Here is a 16,624-nt window from a genome sequence, read left to right on the forward strand (position 1 = left end):
CATCACTTATATTCACTTTAGTACTAGAGATGCTCAGGCTCAGTTCCCTGAGAACCGAACATACCCGAACTTAGTAGATCTGAGTACAAGTCGGCTCGGTACTGTTGCGCTTTTTCAGATTTGAAAATGAGGCAAAACGTCATAGTTACGTCGTCGGATCTCGGATCTTGTGATTTTTGGATTCCTTTTTAAGATCCAACATAACGGTGGGTGGAAGGGAGGGCGGACCCCCATTTTTCTTTTCTGCCACTGCTGTGTGACAATGTGTCCTAGATGTGCTAGGAACTGCCGTGTGCTTGTGTCATTGCTTTGTCGCTTACCATCCAGCCAGGTCGCTGCAGTATTTGTCCGAAAGTGTATGAAAATAATATTATGACCTGTGAAGTAGTCACAATTGACTGCAAATGACTTGAAATTAGTGTTATTGAGGTTAATAATAATGTAGGAACAAAAAGAGTGCAAAATTATGTGATGTTTGCATATTTTAGGATTTTTTCTAAAAATCCAAAACCAAAACACATGAGGGCGGTTTTGCCAAAACCAAAACCAAAACATGAAACTTATCCAGATCCAAAACCAGTTCACTGGGGGTCAGTGAGCATCTCTACTTAGTACAAATTTCTTATCAATATTAATTCATTGTCAACAATAACAATTTTTTTTAAATTAAACAGAGTATTTACACCTTACACCTTATATATACTTTTTATTCAATTGTTTTTCAACAATATGATGATATTGTCAACAATAAGTCCCATTTTTTTGTCTTTATTTGTAGTATTTACATTTTACTCCTTCCTTTCACTTTAATTCATCGTTATATTTATATACACAAATAATTATATTGTTTAGATACACAAGGGTTTTCATATCCATTTTTAGTTTCCTTTTATTTATATTGTTTTGTATATATTTAAATAACATTATGAAATCACAATGAAGTACACATAGAATAATCAATCATCCAAAACATATAAATAAGGAATACTATATATACAATTATGAAATTATTAAGTATTAAAATATATTTAGAATAATAAATTCACCAGAATATGCAAATAAAAAAGATAATAGAAAAAGATGAAGAAAGAAAAAGAAAAAAGAGAGAAAAGGAAAAGAAAAGAAGAAGAAAAAAAATGAAACATCAGAGGGTAAATGTATGAAGCTCCGGGTTCTTCAACACCCGCGAGTTCGGCGTCTTCAGCGCTTAAATTTAAAGCGGCGCTGCCTTGTAAAGAGAAACCCTTTACAAGGCAGCGCCGCTTTAAATTTAAGCGCTGAAGGCGCCGAACTCGCGGGTGTTGAAGAACCCAGAGCTTCATACATTTACCCCCAGATAGGGATTTGAAAATAACATACCAATATTATCATGATATAATAAAAGTACACAATAATTGATGATATATAAAAAAGAACTGACAGGATTGATACATAGATGACAACAATAATAATATGAATGTTTATTGACAGGCAAAACTATTAATGAAAAGGATTACCTTATTCTATTGATATATAAAATTATATTAAAAATTATTATTTCATTAGGATAATACAAAACATTTTGGCTGAATAACGTGTATAGATTAACAAGTTAAAACACATTGATAACTAAAATAGAACCATAAATGGGACCTCCTAAGACATCGATACAAAGGGGAAGGTTCTGAATTGATTCAAAAGGTCTTAAAACATTCAAATCAAATGGTAAGACAAATAATCATATGTTGACAACTGAATAAATCTAATAGGTCCTCAAACATCCCAATCAAAGATCCCAACAGGATATTGGATACTCAAACTATAAGAGGCAATTGATGTTTCCAATAGGGTTATCCCATTGAAAAAGTGATTGTCGAAATGTACATCAGGGTTGAACGTCCGTTGTGACATCACAGACCCGGAAGTGGGTGCTGGCATCGGCCACACACCTCTCGTGCTAATCTTGTCCACCGTTTATAGTGAAAAATAAAGGAGCTATTAGAAGTCATAAGGGAATTATATCAGATCAACAATGAAATAACACTGATTTATATCAGACGATACTATCATCAGTGTAGTGTCAGTGTAAGGGATTAAGGCAATAATTGTGTATTTTCACTTTCTTTATCTATATTTTTAAATATTTTACCATAAAGGGACCAGGTAAAAGCTGAAATGTGAATAAACATTCTTACTTTATATTACTAATAAGAGTCATTTTAATATTGTTAAAAAAATTCTTTCTTTTGACCTGGAGTGCCTTCTTTTTCAATTCTGTTCTTTAAGAAAATATCATCTGGATATGCTAAAACTGTAAGGTACCCAGAACAAAAGAACATGGTTGCTTGTGTTTCAAGGCATGCTATTGAAGATCTCAAGATTTCTATTCTGAAGACAACAAAAGCCAGTTAATGAAATACTGCATGTGCCAATTTCCCCGCACTCATACCCATAGGGTGATGAATACAGTGTAAAATGCTTTTTACTTTTCTTAATGTCTATCACAAAAACACATTTGACTTTGAAAATGCTGCGGAAATTCATTTCCACTTCACCCTGGAAGTCATATCAACTAAGTCCTAAGATAGATTTCCCATGAGGTGTATGCAATAGCATTGTTAATATAGTTTACTGTAGATCTAATAGATGAATGTATTACTTTTTAACTGATAGCAGCCAGTGGGGGAAAGTGAACTATTATTCTTTATTTTTCAGAATAGCTAAATAAGTAGAATGACAGTATGCTAAATAATTTACACTTCATTTAGATAGGGACAAAATTACATTTCCAATATTTAATTAATAATCATAAGCTTTTCAGACTCCAGATGAAGAAAAACATTTATTGGTAGGGGCTTAATAGATCCTACCTCTTATCTTTGATAATATTTAATGTGCAAAACTTTAACGTACAATAGTAAATTCTTTACTTTTCATGCAATGTATATTGCATTTGTAACTTTCACTTGTGTGCAATGAATTGTTATCACCTGAATCTGTTTGTCACACTTGGTATTAGAAATCAAACATTTTATTATTGATTAAATCTGTATATATTTTTCCCAATTCCATTCAAACAGTTCAGCCTGAGGACTTCTTCCCTGAGCCAAGCTGCTATGACAGAATCTAAGTAGCTCACAAAAAAATGAATGAATGAATGAATGAATAAATGAATGAATGATCATGCAGCATGCCCTCTCTCACTTTCCAAATCTTTAACCACCCTTTGGCTAGATGGCCTGGGCTGGTTTTTCATATAACAGAGAGACCACAAACTTGGGGTCACCCTGACAAAGTGGGATCAGAAACATTATCAACCACCAATTTTAATGTAGACATTGACAACTGGCATTTTTGTGAAACTGCCATTGGTACTGTTGGAATAAGGAGAAGCAGTGGAAGGTAGAGACATGACATATGAACTAGCCATTGTAGAAATCTTAATTCAGTTAAATTATTATTTCATGAACATATAATATAGAACAAGCAAAGATTTGTCAAAGCATAACATGACTATCTGGAAATAAGAGGATAAGGGTTTAATGGGCAAATGAATATTGCAGGGTAAGGAGCATTTGTTGAGGTAGCTAGGGAGAGCTCTGTATAGAGAAATGGGGAGGAATGTTCAGAGATGGTAGTTTGCAAGTGACAGCCAAATCTGTTGAGTGGAATCTTTCTCCCTGATACAGCCAAATCTTAGGCCAGCCCAGGCTGCTAGAGGCCTAGTGAGATGTAATCGATTGTACCTCCTCGAGGCTACGCATGCAGCTTTGGATAAAGCTGGTGCTGTTTGCACAATCTAGGAGGTGTGTGACTGTTCAGATCAATAGGAAGATATTGATCTGTTCAGAAGAGAGGAGGGTGATAGAAGGGGGTATAAAATAACAAAAATAGGAAATCTAGTAATGAATGTTCCAGATGTGGTAGGAGTTTCCCGCTCACAAAGTGTTTCAAAAGGAGAAGACAGGGCGGGCATGGGGAACCTGTGTGATAAGGGCAGAACACCAGGAGAAAAGATGTGATGTGCCTCTGGCTCAAAGGATATGACAAGGAGGTGTCATTGTTACTGGAAAAGTGGGTTTCAGAAGGATTTCTGATCCCCTTCAGGGAGCATAAATTGTAAAACTATACAGCAATCTTAAATCAGATGAAGAAGCTGGGCTAGGGGTGGATGGTGGAACCCTTTGCTTACCTACCTATTCCCAAAGGGTGACTCTGCAAATGATGGGATTGGTGAGGAGATATGTTCGGTGTCGTATTTTTCATTGGATGCATCCTTTCAGTGGCCCAGTCTCTTGGGGAAAGACGCCTTACTGGTAAAAATGGAGATAGAGTTCATGCTTTCTTTACTCCCAGCACTTCTGAGCTCAGTAGAGGAGATAGGAAATAAATAAATCCAGATGGATGTATAAGTACACATTATTTCAAGGAAATATTAAAAATCAGATGGATAGGAGTGTGATGTAGTGGGTAAACAACATTATTTGGTTGAGCAGGTATGAGCATGGATGGTCTATTTTATGGTGTAGTGAAGGAGATAAAGGAATGAAGGAATCTGGTGGGAAAAACAAAGTTTAGGTCAATACATTAACATTGGCAGCTCATGTGGTTGTATATCTTACATATGAAAGGGGTAATTTGCTGATATGTACTGTTTCCATACATGATAGTGGTGTAATGATGAGAGAAGGTGGCAATGAGATACTGATACCAAAATGTGATTCGGGCTAAAATGAAACTAAATTGATGGTAGACTGGGGAGAACGTATTTGTTAGTTATTTTTAATAAACACATGTCCTCATGTAGAGTTGGATGTAGGTAACATAAATATATTGTACAAAATATGCATTTTTGTACTGCTCATGTGCAGATTGGCTGCATTTTACACTTACGACTCCTTACGCTTAGAGGGACGCAGAGGGGGAGCGAAGGGGCAGGTAAAAGTGATTGTGACTAAATCAGAGATGGACACAGCCATGGTAATATTTCTTGTGGTGCTCGAATTGCTGATAACCATCAGAACGGATCATTGCAGAGTTACAAAAAAAAATTGGTGAATAATTAAAAAAAACAGCATCAACCCCTCTCCACAAGTGATCCTAGCACCAGAGCTCATAGCCTGGATAGGTTGCAGCTATTGGGGGGGGGGGGGGATGAACAACATGGGCTCCCCCACAAAGGCCTCAACCAGCACCAGGCTATGACAGGCTGGACTGGTCACACTATAACAGGGAAACCCAGAAAGGCAGTGCACCTGCCATGATGAGACAGAGCCCAAGCCTGTTTAGCATGGGAATTACCACCCTTAGAATAAACAAGCCTCCTGCTCTGTCATTCATGTCAGGGCTCTGCAATGGATAATTCTGCTGTGTCAGTCTGGGGGAATTTTTATTCTGTTTGGACTAAAAGCTGGAAGAAAGAAGATGTTCTCTTTGGAATTAGGTGTGTAATAAATTGGTGAACAAGGGATTGGAGGAGTCTCTATTTAGATAAAGTATTTTTTCATAGTGGGTTTTTTTTTATTACAGCATTTTTTATGTGGCGCTACAGTTCCCAGTGGGCATGGATGCCAGAGCATGCTGGTTCTTGTAGTTCTATAAGTGTCATCACACCCAAGCAGTGCTTGCTGAGACCAATAGTACCCCAACATCCACCAGCTAGGAGTTGGTAGGAGGCCTTGTGCTGTCAGCAAGGAGCTCTTTTTTCCGGTGGGGAAACTGCATATTTTGAACAGGCTGAGGTTTGTCACTCTATGACAGAGGTGTTGGTTGCTGCTTTTTTGGTAGAACACCATGCTGCACTGGTGCTTAGATTATTTTTGGGGGGAGTGTTTTTTTTATTATTATTTATTTATTTTCTCTTTTTTAAATTCTACATTAAAACATCATCATTAACTTGATTTAACATACTATGGTACTATGCTGAGTTTCACATATCTTAAGATGCAACATGTGATTGCATTATTTTTTCTGCTTTCATTTCACATCTACGTTTTGGACACAAATGCGTCCAACTCTACATGAGGCCCATGGTGCATCCTACAGAGCTTGGTCTGGATATATTGATTTTGGGTATTCAGGGTGGAGTGGAGAAAGTGTTGGGTGTGTTTCAGCTGCACAGAGTTGAGAGGTCATATGTACTTGTTTGGGGGTCCCAGAGAGGCTTGGCTTATGTGGGTTGCCACTTCACTGGTAAGGGAGCCCAGTGGAAAAGCAACCCCCAAAGTCTTGAAAGGATGAGTGTTGGAGGAGACAATTTATACTGCAGTCATGTGTTATCATGGAGACACTGTTTGTATCTTACATTGGCCCAGACCTGTGATGACTTTTGGGTGACTGAGTACATATTTTCTGGCTCTGCCATCTTTGCACTGGAATAACATTAATGATGTACGTAAAAGTGGGCATTGCTTACATAATACACTACTGCATTTTATTTATAATGTAACTTTATTGGGCGAATTAGAATTTCTCAGCAGAAAACACAAGCAAATTACCAGCAGGTACTGTCAAAGCTGCGCAGTGTCTTCCAAGTTTTTACGTGTTTGCATAACATTTGTAAAGCATTTTTGCATTTTGCATTTAAGTTAATTTGCACAATTTTCACCGATATTGCAGAACACACACAGTGTGATCAGCTGGTTTTATACATGTTGCTCATTGTCTTCTGCACTATTAAACACAGAAATTTAATAATAGTTGTTCATGATATTAGAACCTCTGATGATTTGTTTCCTCTTTGTAATCTGTGATAGTAGATTGGTCTGGGTTTTAATTTAAACTGTGTCACAGCTGATAGTGATCTTCCGCATTACTAAAACTCTAAGTCTAGTTAATTCAATGTACAGTACCAGAAGCCGAATGTCAGGCAGATTATGTCCTGTTACATGCCGTCCTTCTTGTAAATAAAAATAAATTTAGAGCACAACCGGATTTGTCTGTTGAGCCACTTATTATCAGTTACCGCTGCCTTTGTAAGAGGTAAAAGCTGGAATTCTTTATCACTAATATAGTTGACCAGTTGATGTGTGTAATGTCAAATAAATTAATTTATATTTAAGTACTTTATATTCAACTTTTAACCAAATATGTATTGTCTACATATATAGAAAAAATATTTTAAAAAAACACAACAGGGCTTTATTACCATACCAAAGGTGCAAAATGAGGGTAATATCAGGGCAGCAAGTAGGTAACAGGAATCACTTTATTTTATAAACTCAAGTAGGCTTATTCCGAGCAACTATTGTCTGAATCTCTTTGTGTGCAACACTATGAATGTATTATGAATTATGAATGTATTCTAAATTATGCATTTCTGGTATAAACTGCTAAGTTCAGTCACTTTTAGTTGTCTCTAATTCTTACAACCTGTTTCATAAACTTTTGCAGCAATTAATTGATATTTTTATTTTGCTTTAGTATGCTTTCTTTAAGTAGGTTGCTGTATGTGGTTTTAACCATTATCTGACCCTGTTTATATACATCAATAGCAAAAAAAAATTATAATAATAATAGGGAAAACTATAAATATGTTCTAATCTGAATTATTAATTTGTGCTTGTCCAACTCATCTTCATGTCCATATGTGCTTTACAAATGTCCCCACCTCAAATGTTTGTCACCCTATTACATTTATATGGTCAGAATCTCTTTCTGACTACTTCTAATATACTTGTATTTTACAGCAGAGGTATTGTATCAGCTTTCCACAAAATCTCACTTGGTTTTAATATTTTGCTCGATTTTAAAAATACTAATAAACTTGTTTTTTATGTGTACTTATTTTTTTGATCTCTACCAAGGGCTAAGCGATTAATATAAGGGTAAGCTTCTTTTTTAGCCATTACCCCATTCAATTTAGGATATTATGCCATATATAGGTGTGCCTTCCATAGATAATATCCTTTCCTCTCCTCTGTATGTGTTATATTACATGTAACATACATAACATGGCCCAAATACACAATAAGCATTGCCAGTGCATCAATAATAATACAAATAGACAGTTGATTTATTATGGTGCACACACCTTGGTTCCATTGGGTAACTTCAATAGTCCATTCCAAGGTCCCTGGTGAAACTGAAGATCTGGAGACATGCTGCGAAAAATAATTATACTTTAGAGTGACAGTGATGACTTTTGGTTACTCTGCTATCTTTAGAAAAAGACTAAACAGCCTGTAAAATTAATTGTAATAATTAATATAGAATAGTTATTGCAGCAGCGAAAGTACTAACAAAAAGGTAATCAGAGAGCCAAAAAAAGCTATTCAAGTCAACTAATTGAACTACTACTAATATTGAATATAATGGTGTATATCTAATATTAAATATTATTACTAATATTGAATATTATGGAGTTTTATATTATTGGGACTTTTTAGAGATAGGAGCAAGACCACTGGGCGCAAAATCGGCCCCTGGAAAAAAACAGTTTTTGTTTAAAGAATGAGGGGAAGATTCCAGTGGAGGGGGGCAGATTGAAGAGGTGAGCAAGGTGGGAGCAGATAGTGGGAGAGAGGAAGCGAAGGAGGTGAGAGGGGATGGGATCTAGAGGGCAGGTTGAGGGTGGAGAGGATAATTTAAGAGAATGGACTTAGTCACTTGTAGAGGGGCAGAAGGAACACAAGAGATGGTGGCTGGATGGAGAGGAGGGTGGATTGGTAGGGGTACCGCTTTAAATTAACATTCATAGAAGTTGCGATGATATCAGAGTGTACTGCTGAAGAGCTGTGGAATCGGAAAAAGTTGCTGTCAGCATGCTGCCCCCATCGGTGATCTGCACAGTCGGTTTTTAGGTAAGTCTGCTTATATTGAAATCAGTTTTTACTAGAGATGGTCACTGACCCCCGTGTTTTGGTTTTGGATTCGGTTTTGGATCTGGATTACCGTCGTGTTTTGGTTTTGGTTTTGGTTTTGCAAAACCGCCATTGCGTGTTTTGGTTTTGGTTTTGGTTTTGTTTGGTTTTGTTTTGCTATTTTTTGGGAAAATCCATGTTTTTGGGCCTAAATTAACCCAATTTAGTGCTCCAACTGTTTTAGAGACAAGTAATCTAATTGTTGAGGTAATAAATCATCCAAAAAAACAGTTTAATTCTTCGTTGGTAGGCCTATTCTACACACAAAACAGATTGTCTTCCTCTCCATCTATGCATATTGGCAATGCAGCCATCGTCTTTGAATGTATATTACACCCTACACTTATAGTTAAATATGTAAAGAAATGGAAAAAGCCAGTTTGGTTTTTGTCTCTCAAGGCCCCCCTCCACTTGTATAAAATACCAAAAAATTCAGCCATTATAGACTGTACAATATTAATTGACATGGAGAAAGCCAGTTTGGTTTCTGTCTCTCTAGGCCCCCCTCCACTTGTATAAAATACTAAAAAATTCAGCCATTATAGACTGTACAATATTAATTGACATGGAGAAAGACAGTTTGGGGTCACTCTGTCTCTCTAGGCCCCCCTCCACTTGTATAAAATACCAAAAAATTCAGCCATTATAGACTGTACAATATTAATTGACATGGAGAAAGCCAGTTTGGTTTCTGTCTCTCTAGGCCCCCCTCCACTTGTATAAAATACTAAAAAATTCAGCCATTATAGACTGTACAATATTAATTGACATGGAGAAAGACAGTTTGGGGTTACTCTGTCTCTCTAGGCCCCCCTCCACTTGTATAAAATACCAAAAAATTCAGCCATTATAGACTGTACAATATTAATTGACATGGAAAAAGCCAGTTTGGTTTCTGTCTCTCTAGGCCCCCCTCCACTTGTATAAAATACCCAAAAATTCAGCCATTATAGACTGTACAATATTATGAAAAATGGACAAAGCCAGTTTAGGGTCACTCTGTCTATGACACCCTACCCTTAAGGATAAATTGCCCTAACAGCAGCCTTTCAAGATGGTATGTGATATGGAAATGCCACAAGTCCCTTTCCTCTTTGGGGGTAGATTGCACCCTACACTTACATAGAAAGTTTTAAAAAGATGTTATCGGCATCATCTTCAGCTTAATCCTCACCCTCATCAGTGTGTACGTCATCATCACAGACTATCAATTCATCGCCGCTTGAATCCGCCATTAGAGAACAGTCAGTGCTTGGATGTCTTGGATGGTGAAGGCCTTCCTCGTGGAAGATGTAGTTCATTTTTATAAACATCATTTTCTCCACATTTTTGGGAAGTAACCTTCTACGGCGATCACTGACTAAGTTCCCTGCTGTGCTGAACACTCGTTCAGAGTACACATTGGAGGGTGGGCAGCTTAGGTATTGCAAAGCAAGTTTGTACATGGGTTTCCAAATGGCCTGCTTTTCTTCCCAGTAAGGAAAGGGACTGTCTGACATTTCCATATCAACTACCTCTTGAAAGTAATCCTCCACCATCCTTTGCATGTTTATACTCATATTGGATGGAGTTATGGGCAAAGTGACACATTTTTTTGAAAAATCCTTCAAACCAGCCCAGATGTTAAATTGTTCTCGTCTGCCCCCTGTGTCTTCCCTGCTTCTTTTTTGGAAATTTAATTTTTTACGAGCAACAGCTTGAGAAAGTGAAGGAGGACACGTCGTCAAGCCGAGGCCCAGTTCAGCGGCCAACTTGCTGAGCAATAGCTCCTTGCAAAAGTTCACATCTCGCTCATTTACAAAAATACAAAGTATTCCGCGCTATACCTAAATAATGGATATGCCGGGAGCTATAAACAAAATGGTTTTATCAGATATTACAACAATTAGTCATGTGTTAAAATGCACAAACATATACAGTAAAATACATAATTCCATATGCAGGTTGAAACATGTATGGATAATGGTCACAGACCTAGGTGTAGTCAGTAGAGAACTGATAAGTACAAGGAAAATGTCCAACAAACAATCTTAATAAACAGACAGATAAAATAAGTGCAATATAATGGCTGGGTTATAGTCCTGGAGGATATCGCGGTCCGTTGAAACTTGACTAAATGTCCAAGTTGTAAAAGAATTGGTCACAATACTTGCGCTTAGTAGTGGTCCAGATACCCAGAGATTGTCCTGTAAATCCAGTAGATGGAGTTGGTAGTGTGCAGGCGGTCCGAGCGGCGGTGGGTAAATATTGTCCAGTGTTTAGTGAACCAATTTCTGAGTAAACACAATAGCGGTAATACAGATGCCACGGGCGGCGTGTGTCCTAGCCTTGAACACACGCCTGGCCGGATGTGACGTATCGGGTGTGAGTAATCCGGAAGTGAATGCTGATTGGCCGACGCGTTTCGTCACCTAGGTGACTTTCTCAAGGCAGTAGTTTGGTATGTGAAGGAGACGAGGTATTTATACATAGTACAGTGTTGAGTGGCAGTTAGTTCCTGAATTCAGAAATGTTCCAGTGTGTTGCGAATCTACATCCGTTGTACATAGCGACTTGGGGTATCATCAATTCCCCATTTGTGGATACAGACATCATTCATAAGGAACAGACATAGCATAAAAAAGGGGGGGATAGGAAACACATAGTGGCAACAAAGCGGAGTATATACATGAATTATTAGATGGGTGAACAAGACATCTGTAGACTTGGTTGGTGATAGCAATTGTATTAATGGAGAGATGGAGATAGTGGATTTGTGCATGTGTATACACATGACAGTAAGTGTGGTTCATTAAACGTTATTTGCGTCATGTGCATAGTAAATAAATAAATACCCATCAGATTCCTATGTGTATCAAATGGATTATACTGAGAATGTTAAGTAAAATGAAATAAGAAAAAATAAGAAAAAATAATAATAATAAATAAAAAAATATATAAATAAATAAATGTAAATATAATAATAAACATAAAAGAGGGGGGAATAGAAAATGAAAATAATGATAAATATGAATATACCAATAGAAATAAAGATAAAAATAAAAATAAAAATAAATATAAAAATAAAAATAAAAATAAAAATAAAAATAAAAAATAATGAAGATAAAATCGAAATAGAGTGAAAATATGGAATATAGTAGAGGTAGATAAATAAATTTGGCGTACTGAATATTGACGCCCTATCATGCTGTGGTACATATTTTCGTATACGTAGGTAATTATGTACGTGGGTCATAGATGGGAATTAATGAAAATAAGTCCCTGATATTGTTAGCGACATAGTAGGATTCCGTTGTTCTACTAGGATAATAGTAGTCAGTGCTATTCATGCGATACTTGCAGAATTATGCGGTGGTTAGGTCTGGTCGTCAGTATGAGTCCGTACTACACCACTGGGTAGGGAGGTCAACTCTCCAGATACCACACTGTGCTGGACCCGATCTTCCCCAACGTTCGCACGTTGGATACTGATCGGGCCCACCCAGTATCGCTTCCGAGTTCGGGATGGGATCGGGCATGGACTGGGTGGTATGCCAGCACGGTGTGGATCTGACCTTGCCGTACGTGGTGTAGATTTACAGACAACTACATACATCAAACTCTATGTTAAGACCTTTTGGAGTCTGTGTGTCCAACTCGAATATCCATCTATGTTCTTCTTTGTTTATATTTTTGGTGAGGTTTCCACCTCGCCAGTTCCTCTTGATCTTAGAGATAGCTGTGAATTTGAGGGAGGATGGATCACTATTATGTTTGAGGTGAAAGTGCTGTGAAACGCTGTGGGTATGTAAGCTACGTTTGATGTTCCGTACATGCTCTGCTAACCTGGTTTTCAACGGTCGAATTGTCCGTCCTACATATTGTAGTGGGCACGGACATTGGAGGAGGTATACTACTTCTTTAGTTTCACAGGTGATGAAGTCCTTGACTGTGTAGGTTTGTTTGGTAGTGATGGATTGGAAAGTATTAGTAGGCTTAGTACTTCTCACACCACATGTCCTGCACGCTATACAGTTGCCACAACTGTAGAAGCCAGTCTGTTGTTGGTGTGGGGTCAATGTGGTTTGTATGGTGGTTTTTGGTAGGAAGTGGTTCTGAACCAACTTCTTTTTGAGATCAGGTGCTTTACGGAAAATGATGCTTGGTTTTGGGGGGAGAATGTGACATAAATCAGGGTCCTGTTTAAGTATATTCCAGTGTGAATTAATAATTTTCTGAATTTTGAATGCTTTATTGTTGTAATCGGTGATGAATAGTATTTTATCTTGTTGTATTGAATTGGTATGTGGATCTTTAGGTTGCAACAGGGACTTCCTATCTCTTGTTTCGGCTTTAATGTATGCCGAATTAATGTTTTCTATAGGGTAATCTTTATCCAAGAATTGTTGTTTCAATTGTTGTCCTTGTTCTGCAAAATGGTCTAGTTGGGAACAATTCCTACGGATTCTTGTAAATTGGCCGTACGGTATATTGTTTAGCCATTGAGGGTGATGGTTACTGGTGGCAAGGATGTAACTGTTGACATCTACTGGTTTTTGATATGTTTTGGTTTCCAAATGATTAGCTTGGATGAAAATGAGTAGATCTAAGAATTCTACTTCCTCACGACTATACTTGGTGGTGAATGTCAGGTTATATGGATTGTTGTTGAGTTCTTGCAGGAAATTAGTAAGGGACGTCTCGTCACCTCTCCAGATAGCAAATATATCGTCAATATATCTGTGCCATAGGACCAGGCCTGACCCATGTTGGTGGTTGGACCATATGTATTGGTCCTCCCACCTGCTCATGAAGATATTAGCGTAACTTGGGGCAAACCTGGTCCCCATTGCTGTACCTCTGGTCTGTAGATAGAATGTGTTTTGGAACCAAAAATAGTTGTGATTGAGTATGAAGCGAATGCTGTCCAGAATGAATTGGACCTGTAGTGGTTGTATACTGGGATCTGTTGAAAGGAGGTGTTCGATACTTTGGAGTCCCTGATGGTGGGCAATGACCGTATAGAGTGAGGTGACGTCGCTTGTGACAAGCCAGAGATCGTCACTCCACTCCACGTTGGTCAAGATATTGAGGATGTGGGTAGTGTCTCTAATGTAGGACTTCTGAGCTTTCACGTATGGTTGCAGGAAATGGTCAATATACTGTGATAAGTTGGATGTGATGGAATTTATACCGGAAATGATAGGTCTTCCTGGAGGTTGAATAGCATTTTTATGTATTTTTGGCAAATAGTAGAATACTGGGATAGTGGGGTGTGTGACAGATATGAAGTCAAATTCTTTCTTAGTGAGAATCCCTTGTTCTAAACCTGTGTTAAGCAGTTTGGTTAATGATTGCTGAAATGGGACAGTTGGATCTGCATTTAACTTGGTATATGTAGTTGAGTCATTCAGAATGTTAGTGGCTACCGTGATATAGTCTTGTTTGTTCAGCAGCACAATACCTCCACCCTTGTCGGCAGGCTTAATGACTATGTTGGTGTTCTGTTGTAGTTCCTTTAAAGCAATGATTTCCGCTGGGGTAAGATTAATACGATTTGGCCTGTCATGGGTGGTCATCTTTTGGAAATCATCCATAACCAGATGTTCAAAGGTTTGAATGAGGGGACCTTTGAGGAACGTGGGGTTAAACTTTGATGTTGGTCTGAGTACGCTATGTTTATAAGTGGATGTGGTAGCTTCCCTAATTTGTGGTGGGTGTTTAAGGAAATATTTTTTGAGAGTAAGTTTCCTAGTGAACCTATGTAAGTCAAGATACATTTCAAATTTGTTTGGTTTATTTGAAGGGGCAAATTTCAAACCCTTATGTAACAGTGATGCATGTGGCATTTGTAGTGGAAAATCACTAAGGTTGAAAATTCCTTGTTGTAGCTCCTCCTTTGAGAGTGTCTTTAGGTTACTTTTACTTTTTTTGCCCCCTCTTCGACCTCTGTGTCGTTTTGGTGGAGTTTTCTTTTTATTTGGGGAGTTTGGGAAATTGATTGATGTGTGGGAACTGATATTGGATCTGGTATTGGGTCGTACGGGGTAACTCCTAAAAAAGAGGGAGTTGGTGTTGGACTGATGTTGGTAGATCTTATATTGTCTAGTTCTTGATTTGTGCTCATATGGATGGAGGCTTCACTTTGTATAGTGTCTGTTAAATTAAGATCAAGCCAACCTTGTCCGAATGATTCTCGCACTAATTTATCATATTGAGGGTCATGATCGATTTCATAGATAGAGAAGGATAGATCCTCTTCTGATGAGGATGTTACAGTTTCCCGTCTGGGATTTGGTTGTTTGTATTCTGGGGGATTCTGTCTGGAATGTAATCTTGTCATATATTGTTGATAAGTAAGATTGAGTTGTTTGTATATGGGATTCTTGCTTGGTAATCTGGGGCTGTTACGTCCTAATGTTTTATTTGGTGATTGCTGTGTCCGATTTGTGTATTTGTTCTGATGTATGTCTCGTGAATGGCTGGTAGTCTTAATAAGTGGTCGTTTATGTTTTTTATATGTCGGGCCTTTAATCCCAAATTTATCTCTCAAAAGTTTCCTCTTTTTAGTTTGTATCAGTAAGGTTTCTTTTTTATTTAGCCTGGTTTTTATCAGGTTTTCAAGTGTAGCGTATTCGTGCTGAGCTTTAAATGGGTGGAGGATACTATCAAGCTGATTGATATCTGAGTCTAATTGAATTAGTTCACTAGTCCTTACTTCTAGAATCAGTTCAATAAGGCTTCTTAAAGTAAAGACTCAATGTAGGTTTTAAACCTTGGATCAAGCACAGTGGCCAAAACGTACTGATCCGAGTTCAAGATCTTAATAACTCGAGGATCATTGTGAAGCGAATTAAGTACTTGATCGACAAGGCCAACATACTTTGCTGAATTGCTTGCTTTCAGCTCCTCCTTCATTTTCTCAAGCTGCTTTTCCAATAGTCTAATTAAAGGAATGACTTGGCTCAAACTAGCAGAGTCAGCACTGACCTCACATGTCACAACTTCAAATGGTTTCAGCACCTTGCACAGCACTGAAAGGATTCCCCACTGTGCAAGAGTGAAATACATCCCCCCTCCTTTCCCAATGTCATGACTTGTGCAATATGCTTGGATGGCTTTGCGCTGTTCCTCCATCCTCTGAAGCATGTACAGGGTGGAATTCCACCGAGTTACCACCTCTTGCTTAAGTTGGTGGCAGGGCAAGTTAAACTGCTCTTGGAGCTGCTGTAATCTCCTACATGCTGTGGCTGAATGCCTGAAATGGCCTGAAATTTTACGGGCCACCGAAAGCATCTCCTGCACCTCACGGTTATTTCGTAGGAAGCTCTGCACCACCAAGTTGATGGTGTAAGCAAAACAGGGAATATGTTGGAAATCACCCAGCTGTAATGCTCGCACTATATTGTTGGCGTTATCTGAAATGACATACACTGGGGAGAGTCCAAGTGGTATAAGCCATGCATCAATCACATCTCTCAGTTTGCGTAACAAATTGTCAGCCGTATGCCTGTTAGTGAAGCCGGTGATACAAAGAGTGGCCTGCCTGTGACAAATGTTACGTAGTGGTGTACATGCTGCTGCTGTTCCTGCTGGTGAAGGTGAATGACCAACCCAGTGGGCTGTCACAGTCATATAGTCTTTGGTTTGGCCACTTCCACTTGTCCACATATCTGTGGTTAAGTGAACAGTGGGCAGAATGGCATTTTTCAGCGCAATCTCTACATTTTTACACACTCTTTGGTATAGTTGTGGAATAGCTTTACGGGAGAAATGGTGTCGCGATGGAATTCTGTAACGCTGAC

At 38.2% G+C, this 16,624-nt stretch overlaps 1 protein-coding gene and 1 long non-coding RNA gene across 3 annotated transcripts in view; one reads left to right on the plus strand and one right to left on the minus strand.

The window, feature by feature from the left end:
* The window catches only part of RGS20 (regulator of G protein signaling 20), a 130,458-nt gene that overhangs the window by 18,767 nt on the left and 95,067 nt on the right, over positions 1-16,624 (plus strand). The window lies entirely within an intron of this gene.
* The window catches only part of LOC142157830 (uncharacterized), a 45,606-nt gene continuing 35,269 nt past the window's right edge, over positions 6,288-16,624 (minus strand). For both annotated transcript variants that reach the window (XR_012692652.1, XR_012692653.1), the window contains 2 exons: positions 8,012-8,081; positions 6,288-6,350 (listed from right to left, as the gene is read on the minus strand). This is a non-coding gene — a long non-coding RNA (uncharacterized LOC142157830). The remainder of the gene's footprint in view (positions 6,351-8,011; positions 8,082-16,624) is intronic.

This window comes from Mixophyes fleayi, chromosome 5, assembly GCF_038048845.1.
Source record: "Mixophyes fleayi isolate aMixFle1 chromosome 5, aMixFle1.hap1, whole genome shotgun sequence".
Taxonomy (NCBI): Eukaryota; Metazoa; Chordata; class Amphibia; order Anura; family Limnodynastidae; genus Mixophyes; species Mixophyes fleayi.